The sequence below is a fragment of the Triticum dicoccoides genome, chromosome 5A (genome assembly GCF_002162155.2).
Source record: "Triticum dicoccoides isolate Atlit2015 ecotype Zavitan chromosome 5A, WEW_v2.0, whole genome shotgun sequence".
Lineage (NCBI taxonomy): Eukaryota > Viridiplantae > Streptophyta > Magnoliopsida > Poales > Poaceae > Triticum > Triticum dicoccoides.
Genome location: NC_041388.1, coordinates 396840787 through 396857887, shown reverse-complemented (window position 1 = coordinate 396857887; position 17101 = coordinate 396840787).

Below are 17101 nucleotides of genomic sequence, written 5' to 3'. Positions count from 1 at the left end.
ACTATGAAGATACAAGATTGAAGACTCCGTCCCGTGTCCGGATGGGACTTCCCTTGGCGTGCAAGGCAAGCTTGGCGATGCGGATATTCAAGATCTCCTACCATTGTAACCGACTTTGTGTAACCCTAACCCTCTCCGGTGTCTATATAAACCGGAGGGTTTTTAGTCCGTAGGACAACTTCATCATACAACAATCATACCATAGGCTAGCTTTTAGGGTTTAGCCTCCTTGATCTCGTGGTAGATCTACTCTTGTACTACCCATATCATCAATATTAATCAAGCAGGACGTAGGGTTTTACCTCCATCAAGAGGGCCCGAACCTGGGTAAAACATTGTGTCCCTCGTCTCCTATTACCATCCGGCCTAGACGCACAGTTCGGGACCCCCTACCCGAGATCCACCGGTTTTGACACCGACATTGTTGCTTTCATTGAGAGTTCCTCTGTGTCGTCGCTTTTAGGCCCGATGGCTCCTTCGATCATCAACAACGATGCAGTCCAGGGTGAGACTTTTCTCCCCGGACAGATCTTCGTCTTCGGCGGCTTCGCACTGCGGGCCAACTCGCTTGGCCACCTGGAGCAGATCGAAAGCTACGCCCATGGCCATCAGGTCAGGTTTAGAAGCCTAAACTACACGGCTGACATCCACAGGGACTTGATCTTCAATGGATTCGAGCCACAGCCAAGCGCGACGCACTGTCTCGATGGGCATGATATAGCTCTGCCGTCGAGCAGAGCTTGGGAGGCCGCACACGCACCGGTTCCGACCATTGACTCGGAGCCTACTGCGCCGATCGAGGATCAGCGGTTAGACGCTGCCTCAGGGGCTGCGATCTCAGAGGGGATCGAGCCGAACTCCAGCCCCGCACTCTGCATGGCCCGTGACTCCGAAGAGCCGGATTCCTCTCCGAACTCCGTGCCCCCCGCGCCCCTGCCGATCGAATCCGATTGGGCGCCAATAATGGAGTTCACTGCCGCGGACATCTTTCAGCACTCGCCCTTCGGCGACATCTTGAATTCTCTAAAGTCTCTCTCTTTATCAGGAGAGCCCTGGCCGGACTACGGTCAGCAAGGTTGGGATACGGACGATGAAGAAATTCATAACCCACCCACCACCCACTTCATAGCCACTGTCGATGAATTAACCGACATGCTCGACTTCGACTCCGAAGACATCGACGGTATGGATGACGATGCAGGAGACAACCAAGAACCAACGCCTATAGGGCATTGGACAGCCACCTCATCTCACGATGTGTGCATGGTGGATACCCCTAAAGGAAGCAACAACGAGGAAAACGGGGAGGGGGATCGATCTCTCAAAAAACAATCAAAGCATCGGCGTAAACACCGACCTAAGCCCCGCCTCGATAAAGACCGAGCCATAGAGCAGGATGAGCCGGTAGACGATGAGCATGATTTAGAGCAACCATCCCAACAAGACAACCCGGATAGAGAAACCGAACATTCATCCCCCGGCGAAAATGGCATTCCGGACGACCCTACGCCCTACAAGCCCACGAAGCAGAAGAACCTCTACAAACGGCTCGTTGCAACCGCACGCAGCCTGAAAAAGCAGAAGCAGAAGCTAAAGACTGCGGAAGATGCACTCAGGATCAGATGGAGTAAAGTAATCAATACCGCAGACAAATACGGCGGCAGTCGCCGCACTAAAAGCTATCCGAGGAGAAAACTACTGCCTGAATTTGATGAGGAGGCCTTAGAGCCCTCGCATTCAAAAAGTAAGAAAGCCACACGGTCGGATAGACGACCCCAGGGTCAGCTTAAAGCGGCAAGCAGCGCCACACTTAAGCTGGTACGCGACCCACTTAAGGATTCACATCATGGCCCAGCTAGGTCCATTTACAGGCCAAGAAAGCAAGCTCTCGTAAGCAACGCAATAAAGCCATTATCAGAACACGACACACCCAAATACAGGGGTGCCGCACACCCCCTATGTTTCACCGATGAGGTCCTGGATTACGAATTTCCAACGGGATTCAAACCCGTAAACATAGAGACATATGATGGAACAACAGACCCTGGAGTCTGGATCGATGATTATATCCTCCACATACATATGGCTCGAGGAGATAACCTCCACGCCATAAAATACTTACCCCTCAAGCTTAAAGGGCCAGCCCGGTATTGGCTTAAAAGCCTTCCTGAAAACACAATCGGAAGTTGGGAAGAGCTCGAGGACGCTTTCCGAGCAAATTTTCAAGGGACCTATGTCCGCCCTCCGGATGCAGACGATCTTAGTCACATAACTCAATAGCCCGGAGAGTCAGCTCGGTTATTCTGGAATACATTTCTTACTAAAAAGAATCAGATAGTCGACTGTCCGGACGCTGAAGCCTTAGCAGCTTTTAGGCATAATGTCCGAGACGAATGGCTCGCCAGACACCTCGGCCAAGAAAATCCAAGAACAATGGCCGCACTAACAAGCATCATGACCCGCTTTTGCGTAGGAGAGGATAGCTGGTTGGCAAGATGCAGCACCAGCGACCCAAGTACATCCGAAACTAGGGATGGAAACGGAAAACCGCAACGCAATAAGGACCGTCGCCGGACTAAGGAAAAAAGTCCAAAGAGCACGGCAGTTAACGCCGGATTCAAAAGCTCACGACAGAATCAGAAAAAGCCACCCATCCAAGATAACAGGGACGACCTATCCAACCTAAAAAAAATCCTAGATAGGATATGTCAAATACACAGTACTCCCGGAAAGCCTGCTAACCATACCCACAAAGATTGTTGGGTTTTCAAACAATCCGGCAGAATCAACGCCGAACACAACGGGCTCGATACACCAAGCGAAGACGAGGACAAACCCCAAAAGCAGAGTACCGGGAAACAAAAGAATTTCCCACAAGAAGTAAAAACAGTAAACTTACTCCACATAACAAAACGTGTGGCGCCCATAAAGGTACGCGCCCCACGGTCTATCCCAAAGGAATCCCACCACTGGTTGTCAAAACCAATCATCTTCGATCATCTGGATTATTCTAGAAGTATCAGGAACCCAGGCTGGACTGCCCTGGTACTCGATCCAATAATTGGCGGACTCCAGTTTTCAAATGTCCTTATGGACGGTGGCAGCGGAATCAATCTAATATATCAGGACTCAATCCGCCACATGGGGATCGACCCAAAAAGAATTCGCCACAGCAAAACCTCCTTTCAAGGAGTAACGCCAGGTCCGGACACCCATTGCATGGGTTTTCTCCGGCTCGAGGTTATTTTCAGCTCTGCCGATAACTTCCGTCGCGAAAAGCTGACTTTCCACATCATCCCATTCTCAAGTTGCTATCAAGCACTGCTGGGACGCGAAGCTTTCGCCCGCTTTAATGCAATACCGCATTATGCATATCTTACGCTTAAGCTGCCCAGTCCGCGCGGCATCATCTCCTTCAACGGGAAGCAGTAAGGGCGCCTCCCCAAGCGGAGGATTGTGCGGCCGCTTTAATAGCCCCACAATACAATGGCTTCACCAGCCAGAACATCGGAACAGGTCATTAAGACCACGGACACGGATAGACGAGTCCGGCACAAAAGTATCATTGATAAAGGCTTAGTGGCCATATACCCCTGCACTAGGGGCTTCACACGTAAAAAATAAGAGACAATAAAGCTCAATTTTCCATCTTTTACTCTACACTTTGTTTATTTCATATAAATTTTGTTTGGCACGCCCCTTTTTCACCTTAGTTGCTCTCTTTTTTACAGATGAACGTTGTGCTGCGCCCGTCCAGGATACGGCACAACGGAGACACAGGCGCAGACGTGCAGTAGGGACCCGTTCCAAGGATTCTTTTCAGATTAAGACCCTGCGTAAACCTTTTTTACTATCTCTTGTTGATACACATCCCCTGGTTCTCTAACCAAGGAGGAGGCTGGCGTCTTGGCATGTGGCCACGTCAGAATTCTTGCGCGTACCTGGACACTAGGGGCTTATACCTTAGAGTGTTAATTAGCCCGCTCTCATAAATACCGAATACCTTAGGTCGTGTTCGGCGTCGTGAGTTTGGCCTTATATGCATCAGCTCCGAGTCATGATTTTGGTCAAATGTTGGGTTGCCCGGCTCCTGTGTTCGGCCGCCTTATGTTCCACTCTATCGGCTAAGGCGGCACCAGGAGAACTACTGTGATTGTGCCCTGGTTCGGCCAAGCGAGCACCTCAGTAGAGAGAGCCGAAAACCGACTGTCATGATATGGCGTGAGACTGGTCAACCACTCGATGACTCTCCGGAATCTATAGGATTCCCCCGCATTAATGAAGGGCCGTTTCCCAGCCAGGCACATACGCGCCCCGAATTTGGGCGAGCGCAGTCGCCACCAGGGGCTACCTTAATAGTCCCATTGTCAAGCTCCTATGGCTAAGTGAAAGTGTTAAAGCATTATAGTCCGGTTGCCTAGCTCGCTGCGCTATCACCTCCTTTGTAGGACCAAGACGTTGGATTAAGTGTGAAAATATGCCTTCTGCGAGCACCCCCGCACTATGTGCGTGGGGGCTGAAGCCAAAAACTACCATCTTTCAGATTTTGTATGTATAACTTAAAACAGCGGCACAGGAGGTGTTCCACATACTTACAGGCACAAGTATAAAAGGCTACTACAATTTATCAAAATATTGCTTCATAATTACATATGCTATCAGAACATAGCATCCTTCGAGCACTGCGTCTCTATTACATGAGCGCCTTCAAGGACTTCCTAAAAATAGTGCTCGGAGGGTACTCAGCTTTGGTCCAAATCTCGGGATGCAACAACGATGGTCTCCATCTCTGCCCAGTATGTCTTGACATGGGCAAGAGCCATCCGTGCATCCACTATGCATGCTGACCTCTTCATCGCATCGATACGTGGCACCGCGCCAAGGAATTGCTGCACCAAGCCGAAATAAATCTTCGTCTCCGATCTCCCCGGCCACAGATGACCCATGACGTACTTCATGGCGAGTCTGGACAATCTATTCAGTTCGGCCCATCGAGCCAGACGAGCATCCACTGCCAGTGGACGCTCTGGATTGTGGAACTGCGACTAGAAAAGCCTTTCCACTTTGCGATCTTCTTGATCTCAAAAGTGTTCGGTCGCATAAGCAGCACTCGCTGCCAAATCCAGATAGGTGTCCTTCGCACTCCACATCCGGTCCAACGGAGCAAACTTTGGATCGCCAAGCTTCCTCCACGGCATAAAGGGCTTTCCAGCCGCAATCTGTCCGGCCTGACGCAACTCCTCCTTCGCAGCTCTCATCGTAGAGCGAGCGTCCTTGGCATCAACAACGGCCTTCTCTAAATCCGTTTGTCTCGCCCGGTCTTCTTTCTCAAGAGACTTGCAATGGTCAGCAGCGCTTTTTAACTTCACGGCCATCTTGGCCATCTCCTTCTTGCTTCGGCAGTGAGCAGCCTATTCGGCTCTCAGCTCTTCAAGTGCCTTCTCGGCAGCCGCATCACTTGTCCTGGCTTGTTCCTTAGCTCGGGCAAGCTCCGCCCGGAGACTCTCCACGGCGGCCGCACCATCTGCGTCAAGCACACACATTGTAAGATACTGGCATAAAAGCTCCTCTTACCAGATGCCGCCCGAGGAATTGCATACCTTGAGCATCATCAAGTCGCTCGTTGACGAGCGCGATGTCGGCATCTGCCACGTCAAGTTGCCGCTTTAGTTCGGCAAAATCATCAGTTCGGCTCGATTCCGGACACTTCGCCACCTATATACAAAGGCAAAAATTAGACCTGGGATTATGATCCTCTGCGCGCCGTCAATTTTGACAACGCACAGAGTCTCAGGGGCTACTATCTACACAGGGCGCATCTTGTTTATGCGCCACTGACAAAGAAGTACATTATCAAACGTACCTCAAAACCCGCCAGCAAACTTCTGACAGCCTCGTGCAATCCGCTTTCCGCGGACGAAATCCTTCCAATCACCGTACCCATCAATGCACGGTGCTCCTTTGAGATAGAAGCTCGCCCCCAGCAGAATCATCAGCTCCTCTGACTGCGCACCAGACGGTGCCGGACTCGTCCTACGACCTCCATCGAAGGCAGAACGCGGAGAATCTTGGGGGGCCATATGGCTACTTTCCACCCCTGCCGGATTCAGAGAAACCCTCCGCGACGACACCTCAGGGTTGCCCGCCTCGCTTGGCGGTACAGCAGGGGGAGGCATTCCACTCTCCATCATCTCCGGAAGAAGATCCCCCAAAGACGAGCTCTGCTGAGAAGGGCTGAGGTCTGAGCTACAAGGTAAAATTTTGGTTAATCTTCTCAGATAAAAAGTAAGGATTTCTCTCATCCCTCTAAAGGAAAATCTTTCTCTACTTACGGCTCGCTGGCAAATCTTACTCAATCCATATGTAGGTATGTTGGACTCTCATGGCAAAACTAGGTTTCGGGATGTTTGGAAGCACAAGTAGTATCTCTACTTGGTGCAAAGAATTTGGCTAGCATGAGAGGGAAAAGCAAGCTACATGTTGGATGATCTATGACAATATAACTTCTATTCAGAAAGAAGAAAACATAACCAATTATGTTGTCTTCCTTGTCCAACATCAACTTCTTAGCATGTTATATTTTAATAAGTGCTTACAATTACAAAAGATGTCCAAGATAGTATATTTATATGTGAAGCCTCTCTTTCTTTATTACTTCCTATTAATTGCAACAATGACCAAAACTATGTTCGTCAACTCTCAACAACTTTTATTCATCATACTCTTTATATGTGAAGTCATTACTCTCCATAAGATCAATATATGATCTTTTTATTTATTTTTATTCTTTCTTTTATTTAATTCCCTCAAGATCATAGCTAGAAAGCAAAGCCCTTATCTCAAAACTACTCTTTATTATATATCTCAAGGACTCGATTACATAGATAGGGATCGAAACAAAACTCAAAGCTAGATCATACTAAAACTTTATTCTACTAGATCAAGATATAACCAAAAGGATCGAACTAAGAAAAACGATAATGATAGAGGTGCGATGGTGACACTACTGCAGGATGCTGCTAACGCGACACTATGATCAGAGACCCTTCGAGAAACTATGGCGATGCAATAATCGCAAACGGTGTTGTATGAAAACCGTCAGAAATGTGTAAAATGTTTGTGATGACGGTTGCATCAAACACGGTTCAGGTTTTATTTGCGTGTGCGATGAAGGGCATACGGTTTAGTTCAATGAACTGTTTGCGATGAGGAGGAACAAAAGAAACAGGCAGCCAGATGAAGGCGTATGCGATACACAACATACGGTTCACTCGGATGAACTGTTTGTGATTAGGCAACACAAAAGAAATGGTCAGCTAGATCAAAGGTGTGTGCGATATACGGCATGCGGTTCACTTGGATGAACTCTTTGCGTTGAGACATGAGAACAGAAATGGTTCAAATGAATAAGATGTGTGTGATACAAGGTAAACATGTCTGTAATCGGAGACGTGTGCGAAGACCGATAGCAACACAGACGATTACTGCTAACAAGTCGTGTGTGTTGTGAGCAAACGATTGCTGGTATACAATTGTGAGTGATTGAAGAAAACATCACCGATGGGTTCCATTGTTTAGTCCGTGTGCGATGTGATTTTCTTTGTCCGCACAACATCTATGCTCTGTCTACAGCATCAACATATATACTTAAAAAGATAGCATTGAATAACCCAATTAAGCATACAATTACGCAAAGTGACTACACACATAACATTTCCACACACCAAAGAAAGCAATTACATGCATACTAAAGTAGGAGAAACGAGGATCTAATCATCTACTTATTTTTGCGACGATGCTTGCCATTGCTATGCTTCCGGCTAGATCCCTGGCCATTTTGGGGAAGGAGGGACTTCCTCATGTCAACGATCCACCTGTATATGTCGTAGCTCATGTACGCCTCCTTGGCCGCATACACGACATGAGCTTTGTCGAGTTTGTCCATCCAGGCCGACTGCCAGGCACGCTTGTCCTTGTTGCACGAATCCTTCATGTCTCTGTAGTAGGGGTCGATGATGGCCTCGGCGAGGTGAACCAGTGAGTCCTTCTCATTCTTCTTGCTGCCCTTGATCTTGTATTGGCCCTGGATGTCGACAAGATTCTGGCAGGCGATGCCCGAATTCTTGAGCTCCTTTATGTCGTTGGTGATCTGCACCGTAGCGAACATGTAGTTGGGGCTGTTGACAAACCTGGCGAAACGCTCGCAAGGCCTTGTGGCCAGGCAGTAGTGGTAGACGAGGACGTGGTGGCGCACACACATCTGGGCGACGGCGACCTTGGGACGAGACCCGACACGAGCGCTAGTGTACTCGAGGTCGAACCCGACCACCTTGCACTTCTCCTCGGCAAGCAACAACTCCATGATGTGGATGGAATGCTCCACCCAGACCGGGTCGTGTCCACCACCGGGAGGTCCATGAACCTTCTGTGGGTGTCCACCACGGCACGCATGGTGAACTGCTGCTTGTCGTCGGCAGCCGCTCGGAGCGCCATTGGAGCAGCGCAGGATACCCTCTAAGAATTTCTCATGGGGGGTGTGCTTCTTGCAATGGTGGGGCGCGATCGAAAGGTTGAAGAGACACAAGGGTAGGTTAAATGGCCACTGTAATAAATGGGGGCCGGCCGGCCTATAATCGTCACGTCTTGCCATGACATTCATAGTGGAGGATTCCAGAATCCAGTGCACGCTTGACAACACAGCACCCCAGGCGTGGGCTCGAAGAGCATGTTCCTGTGCTACCGCGCTGTCTACCGCGCAAGCTTCCTTCCCAGCTTGTTTGGCCACGTGTCGGCTAGAAGAGGGACAAATCATGGGTGTTTATTGGAAAAAAGCTTTGTAAAAACGAAGTGTATGGAATGACTTCGGTCATAAGTTTACCCTTGGGTGATGAGGTCAAAGTTACACTAAAGGGTGATCATGGACACTCGAGTGCGATAATTAATTGTGCACTCTACAGTGCATACGGTGGAAGAAACCAACTATGTGCAATATTGTCGAAGATCACAGTCGAGTTACCTATACAGATCATGTGCTGTGAGATCGACAAGGTAAACTGATTCGAGAATGGTTAATAAAATCGAAGACCATTGCATATTAAGGTCAAAATAGTGCTAGCAATATATGAGTCTCATACGATGCCATTTCAATGAATGTACCACGAAAGCTTGAAATGTTACAAGGTTCAAATTCCAGGGTTATATGGCTCAAATTCTAAGATTACAAGGTTCAAACTGATATTAGAAATGAAATCCAGGTCATCAACTGCAAACTCTCGCGCTGATGCACTGAACATGGATATCAGAGAGGCCCAAACTAATATCACCGCTTCTAAGTCTGGATTCAAAATCTCACAATTTTTGCAAAGGGGTCAGCCACTGAGAAGTCATGCATGGGGTTGACCCGATGACTTCCGATTACTCTGTCATCTCAAGTTCCAAAATGAAATTCAGCATTTTTGGAGCCTACTCCATTCTGCCGCAGGCGCCGGCACTGATCAATAGACCATTCATTTTTGCAAAATAAATGTAGGGCAAACCTCATTTACTTTAGCACCCTTGCTCTGAGAACAAAGAACCTGGCAAATATAATCTCTGGTAAGGTCCCTCGGTAGGAGTTCAAAGTAAATTCTGAGAGATGTAGATCTAGGCATTCGACGTGATTGTTATATTGCATCACATTATCCACCACTGGGCCTAATCTTATCCGCAACAGAAGAAAACGTGTTAGTGCCTACATGCAGTTTTGAACATTACTACAGGCCTAGCTATTTGGTTTGCATGATTTATAAAATGCACTAACATGCAATCTTCGATCTGACATGATTAACATGGGCATTTGATTACATTCTAGAAAAATGTAGCCTTCTTCACAAGAGGTTGGAGTGGATGAAAAGTTCACTAAGAAAACTAGTACAGATGAATCCAAAGGAGAAATGCTTATTCAATGTAACCATATAGATCAAGCAACCAATATGGGGGGGGGCATGTATATACTGAAATCCTCCAAAAGAAACTTCAGAAATTGTAGTACATTGTCATTGTAAACTTGGAAAAAAGGTGCCACAAATTGAACTCCCTTATGGTTAACATTTAACAGGAAAGGAACATCACCTTGATATATAGCTTCTCCAGGCACACAAAGCATATCAAGAAACTGATAACTTGCTCCATGTCGGCCCCGATAGATTCTAGTGCCAAGACCTTCATTGTGCGCAGTTTCAGGGTCAAGCTTGTCGGAATCATTTAATTAATGGCAGATGAACAAACATCTTCAAAAATAGAAATAATGTTAATTTGTAGAAGGAGAGGTAGAAGGTGGCTGTTGTACCTAAACGGGTGTGGATCCAATAACAAGTTCGGAGTATTTGTCAGACGAGTAGCCCACCACTGTCAATTTCGGCGCAGAAATGACATTGATTCTTGTTGGACTTTCTTGGTCAACTACAAGTAATCTCTCAAGTGCAGGTGTGTCATGGATGACCATACCATGGTCCACCTTTGGTGACGTCTTCCTGCCGCACCAAAAACACACATAAATAGTCTGGAGAGTCATGGAGGTGATGTGGAAGGTACTCAACCCATTGATCGCCTGAAGATGAAGGTACTTGAGTGCAGTACAGGCACGGAGCGGGCGCTCCATGTCACCCTTTCAGAGGAAGACGGCGGAGAGCTCGAGGTGCTTCAGTCGTGGTAGAATAAGAGCAGGCACGTCATTAAGGGGCGGGAAATGGCAGTTTCTGAACTTGGCGACGCGCAGCATGGGCGCGAGGCGGAGTGCAAACGTTGGCAGCAACCGCATATGCCCATCATCAAAAGTGAGCTCCTCGAGCTGATCTAGGGCAGGGGATCGGAACCAGTCATCAAGCTTGGCTCGGTCCTTGCCGTTGGAACAGAACTTGCCCATTCTAAGGCCTTTCGTTGGGCAAAGGTGACTGCTAAGGATCTTGGAGAACGCATCCATGCTTTTGCGATAGCCATGGCAGAGCTCGTGGGTGTCGATGAGGTCGAGAGGGCTGGAGTTCCATAGGGGGCACCACCGCCAGGAAAGGAGGGTTGGCCGCGCCTCATATATGATTAGGAGGAGGGAGATGATGACTGTCGGTGTCAAAACCGGCGGATCTCGGGTAGGGGGTCCTGAACTGTGCGTCTAAGGCGGATGGTAACAAGAGGTAGGGGACATGATGTTTACCCAGGTTCGGGCCCTCTTGATGGAGGTAATACCCTACGTCCTGCTTGATTGTTCTTGATGATATGAGTATTACAAGAGTTGATCTACCATGAGATCGTAGAGGCTAAACCCTAGAAGCTAGCCTATGGTATGATTGTATGTTGTCCTACGGACTAAACACTCCGGTTTTTATAGACACCGGAGGGGGCTAGGGTTACACAAAGTCGGTTACCAAGTAGGAGATCTACATATCCGTATTTCCAAGCTTGCCTTCCACGCCAAGGAGAGTCCCATCCGGACACGAGACAAAGTCTTCAATCTTGTATCTTCATAGTCCAACAGTCTGGCCAAAGGATATAGTCCGGCTGTCCGGAGACCCCCTAATCCAGGACTCCCTCAATGACTCTCAACATATCATCGGGGAGGCTGCTGATTAAGTCTAGGCCTGCTGGAGTCGCTTGCGGTTCTAGCTCGCCCCGCCTCTGCTTATTGGCAGCCTCGTTCTCCATCTCTGGAGTCTCCTTGTTAGTGGCGCTTTCTGATAGAAATGGTAGTGCAGGGAGTATTTAGTTAAAACAGGGCAATAGAAAAGTGTATTTGTAACTAGAAGTTATTAGGTAGGGATATAGTAAGAAAAGGGAATAACAATTGGTTGCTTAAATACTACACAATTCATTTGACATTGCTGGGTAAGTCAACATATGCAGATAGTTGAAAAGAAAACTTACTTCAAAGAAAGTCTGGACGGATGATTTTGTCAGGGAAGTTAGCATATATCTCATGACCATTCCCTTCTATGTGTAATGCAATTTTAGTGCCAACTTTCAGTACATAAAACTTTGCAATTTTATTCCAAAAGCCAGTGCCAAAATAGGAGTCACCACGTTCACAAGTCTTATAGTAGCAACAATTGGAGCCTTGATGAACCATGGATTTCGTCCAATTTCATCCATGGTTTGTGTGCAATATGGCATTCGTGGAGCCTTGATGTATGTAAAGGGAAAACTTGTGCACTATATAATTTGTTGCATAGCGAGGTATGTCCTGCAGAAAATGGTAGGATTGTTAAAGAAAATATGGTAACATGCAAATATGGGCCCAAATTGAAAGAACTATACAATAGTTGAAATCGAAGGACAAAAGTCTATAATTAAACAGATATGGTAATAATGATGTCATGGAAATATGAGAGTAGTCGAAAGAACAATACATCATTAATTTACCTAATATAGAAAGAAGAGGGAAAAAAATCCCCTTTGACATATATGGTGCATGTGGCACCTTTTATCCAAATGTAGCAATATTTAGAATGTGTTCAGGAAAGTAGGCCATGCCAACCAATTTAGGATGAGATTGAACATACCGCGCACGTCCTCAAGTTATCTGGTACGATGAGATGGAATCTCTGGCGGCGATCGCCATGTCCTGAAGTGTCGGTGTACTGTACATTCTATGAATGAAAGAAAACCCTCAAAATAGCTCAAATAAAAATGAATTCATGGCGATTTCCGCCAGGTGATTAAAGGAGGCAGATGAACTGGGATAATAGATGAGATAATATCTTGTTAAATTAGTTACCTTGTTGTCCATGAGAAAGAACCCTCAGTACGACAGATTCCCCAACCTAGCGGAGCTGGGTCGACCATGAGCAGCATCGAGGAAGTCGATGGCGATAGGCGGCGGCAAGTGGAACTGGCGAAATGCGGTGGGCTTTGCTAGCAGCCTGGCGGCGGCGGCAGGCGTCGAGCTAAGTGTTTACCGCCGCGATAGGCGGTGCCATGGCATAGACGCGGAGGAGCTTGTGCAGGTGTGAATGGGGAACTTACCAGAGGGGCCGAGGGGGTGGCGGGCGGGGTGATGGTTTTTGTGACATGGGGATGGTGAGGGTTTTCTTTTTTCTTTGTTGAATTGGGTGGTGAAGGTTTTCTGTCCCATAAAGAATTTTTGGGGCGACGGTTTTCTAGAGCGAACCGTGTGTGATTGCCATAGCAGGCAAAATGAAAGTCATTGCACACGGTTCCAATTTTGGGAACCGTGTGTGATTGACGTACTACCTCCATCCTGGTTTATTGGTCCCCCGTTGTAATTTATACCAAAATTTAGCGAAATATTTAACATACTCAGACATAGATAATAATCGTACATGTACATAAGCATAGTTCAACCACCATTAAGCAATCTCAAGCATACATAGTTCGATCCATCCGACATCTCATCTCACATGCGGCCGCCACGATCCTGAAGCTTCTCCAGGTACTCGGCATACGCACCATGCGCCACCCTGCGAGAATACGTCTGCTTGAAGGAGCCAACGGCCCGTCCTCTTGCATGCGCCAGAACACTTAGATATGTGTCATGAATCTTGTGGTCACAAAATGGGCATCCATAGCTATCGTTCCAGGTCCTAATACGTCTGTTATGCATTCCCGCATAAAGCTCCCTCATGATTCGCCTCTTGTACCTCCTCTGGGCATCTTCATCCTCGTTGTCCACATCGTCAGACAACACCTATACAAATAGTAAAAAACAAATTTGGCATCAAATCACTGATTACATGCCGTGAAGTAGGATTAGGAATTTATGGCTATTTACTTATACATATCCAGAGATTATGGTTTGATTTTAAGCACAGTCATCTATGTACAGACCAATCTTGAATAAAATAATGGCACAAACATAGGTAGGTCATTCAAAATCAATTGTCAAGTCTTGGCTAGGAATTATTAGCACGAACACTAACCCTATTCGGATTACTAGCAGAAATCATTTGCACAGATGAAACAACTAATCACCTATCACCTGTACCATTCAAACAATCAATACACTACAGGGATCTAACGAAACTTACTCAGATTTCATGGATTGGGAGAACATAACCATAGGATTTCTATTCCAAGAAGGGGGAGGCAGGAGTAACTAGAGAAACCCTATGGTCTATTTGACACATAAATGGGTATAGATGACTAACCAGCTGTCCGTCATCGTCGGAGTCGTCGCCGGAGTGGTCGTCGGAGTCATCGCCGGAGTGGTCATCGGAGTCGCCGTTGGAGTGGTCGTCAGAGTCGGTGTGGAACTCCGCCTCCGGCTGTGGAAGCTCGACGATGTCAGGGTGCAGCGATAACTCGCCGGCGGTGATGGAAACCTCTATCTCCATCTCCACGTTGTGCTCCGGTGCTTTAGCTGCCCCAGCGTCGCCACTCCCTTCGATGGGGGCATGTTGGCGGCATCCTCATAAACTGACCGCTTTGAGGACTGAGAGCGGCATCGAGGATGCAAGCGGAGAGAGAGGATTGTGTGTGCGTAGGGAGGATGGGGGGTGCGGCTGCTTGGACGCACCATTAATATGGAGTAGTGGGAGTTGTAGGAGAGAGGCGGGCGGCAGTCAAACTGATGGCTCGCCTCCTGGTGAGCCTATGCACCGGACTGCTGGCATGCCTACCAAAGTTTCACACAGCTACTCGCACGCCTCCCGATGACACTACGCAACGAGCACGCCTCCGTCAATTCACACACCTGCACGCACGCCTCCCTGTCTGCCTGCGCGGCGGACTTCTCGCATGCGTCCCGTCAACTCACGCCTGCTCACACGCCACACGGGTCGTGCGGCGACACCTATATTGTTTTTCTATTTGGATGATTAATGCTACCGCTTTATTGCTTAACCGAAGCATGGCACGTATCCATTGTTAGTCTAACGCTCACGTTTCGAATAAATAATCCGTTTGGGATATTGGTTCCCAATTATTAATAATATCCCGTCTGTAATTAGATAAAGATCACATCAAAACTGGTCTCAGATTTGACAAAAAAAGTACAATGCCACGCTGTATTGGTGTTCATATGACAGCACGATAAGTTTCATGAACTTCAAATAAGTTTTGGATGTACTAGAATTTAAAAATCAAGATTCTCAATGTTTGAAATTTGTTGCACGGGGAGTAAACATGCACCCAGTGAGACACATGTGTTTTTGCAATCCATTTAGGTGCACTGTCACGTGTGCATGTAATCAATCAATCAATGTACTAAAACGTCTTAATGATCTCTGTGATTTTTTTGAAATTGAAACGTCTCTCCATTGGTAACATGTATGTTCACCGTGGGATAATTAATTTAACATGCATCGTAGTTGCGGTGGATTCGCGGTGTGTGTGTGGGTGTGTGCGTCTGGGGGTGGCGGGTGGCTCGCAGTACACTACGAGTTGTGAGCCACCATGGGTTGGGCATTTTGTTAGGCAGGCTGGTGCCACATCAGAGTCATGAAATCATTATTTAAAACATTACACAACCCTTTCATACATAAATGTATACATTACATAACCCTTGCAGTCGATAGTTGTCCTACACGACACTCGATACTCGCGTGTGACGCTTTCTGTGGGCCCGTGAGGTCGTCGTCCATCACTTTGATGAACAACCGGCAGTGAGGTTAATTTGACCAGCAAGGTAGAATCTTTTTTGTTTGTGTTATGGTGGTATATAGTACGCATCGAAGAGGTGGGAGGGGACTAGCATATATACTATACGTATGCGTCCGTGAACAAGTACACCTTACTCAATGTTGGGACTTTTTGGTTACCGAGGCACGTGCCACAACAAAATTGTGAAATTGGTTATTCAAACATCCCACAACACCTTTTTGGGCCACATGCATATATATCCTAGCTAGGACACTCACGTGTGACGCTTCCATCTATGGGCCCACGAGGCCATCGTCAATGCATGCAAGCATGCACCACTTTGACCTACATCGGGAGAGGTTAATTAATTTCACCATCGATGAGGATTCTTTTGGGTTGTACATATATTACGGTAGGAGCATATAGTATGCGGTGAAGAGGGGGGAAGGGGACCATCATATGTAGTACGCTTGATATGAACCTCGCTTTCTGTGGGTGCATGGTTTACGGTTTTTCAGGCATGTGGCACATCAAAGTTGTGCATTTTGGGTATTCAACATATATATGTTTGGCCCACATGCAAAGAGTGGTGGTTGTCCTCTCGCACCCACTTAAGCGGTTATCAGCGATATCGATGCTTTCCATCTATGGGCCCACTTGGTCCATCACTTCTTTTTGCCTGGCAACAAGAGAGGTTAATTTGACTTAGGAGGGGATTATTATTTTTTCTCTGGGATGACATGCATGATACACTTTGAGCACACACACATGCATGTGTATGCATGAACCCCTCCCATCGAGTCGAGGTGGCTAGTACAACGACACCATCATGAACTGATCTCGCTCTGTGTGGGGAGCTAGTGTACAATTTTTGACACACGCACCAGATCAATGTTGTGTATTCAAACATGCATGCACGCATCACCTCCATACTTACGCATGTAGTGGTTGCCTCCGAACGATACACTCCCTCGCATGGTTATCGGCGACAATCCTATATATTGGTGGGCCTGTGTGGACATCCATGATCATCTTGACCAACAACAAGATAGGTTACCATGGCGAATTCTTCATTTGGTCCGTGTTATTGTAGTATACGTCATGGTGAGATTCAGACCTAATTAAGTTTGAACGCATATACTATGCACGCATGCATGCATATATGAATCCCCGTCGTTGGCTTGAAGTGTGATGTAACATACATATGCATCGTCAACCTAACGCTCACTCAGTGTGGGGATTTCTAGTTCGAAATCACGGTGCCACATCAAAGTTGTTCCATTGTTACTCAAAAACATACCTCTCCATACATATGTTTGGGCCACACGCATGCAGTGGTTGTCTTTGGGGACTAGCTACTTGCGTGATTATTGGCGAGCTAGCCCATCTCCGGGGTCGCATGGATGGCCATCACTTTGACCAACAACAAGAGAGAGGTTGTACGACCAAGGTGGATTATTTTTGGTCCGTTTTACGATCCATCTTGGTGAGATATATGCCTCTCTGGCCCGTCGACTGAAAGTGCGTGTGTGTG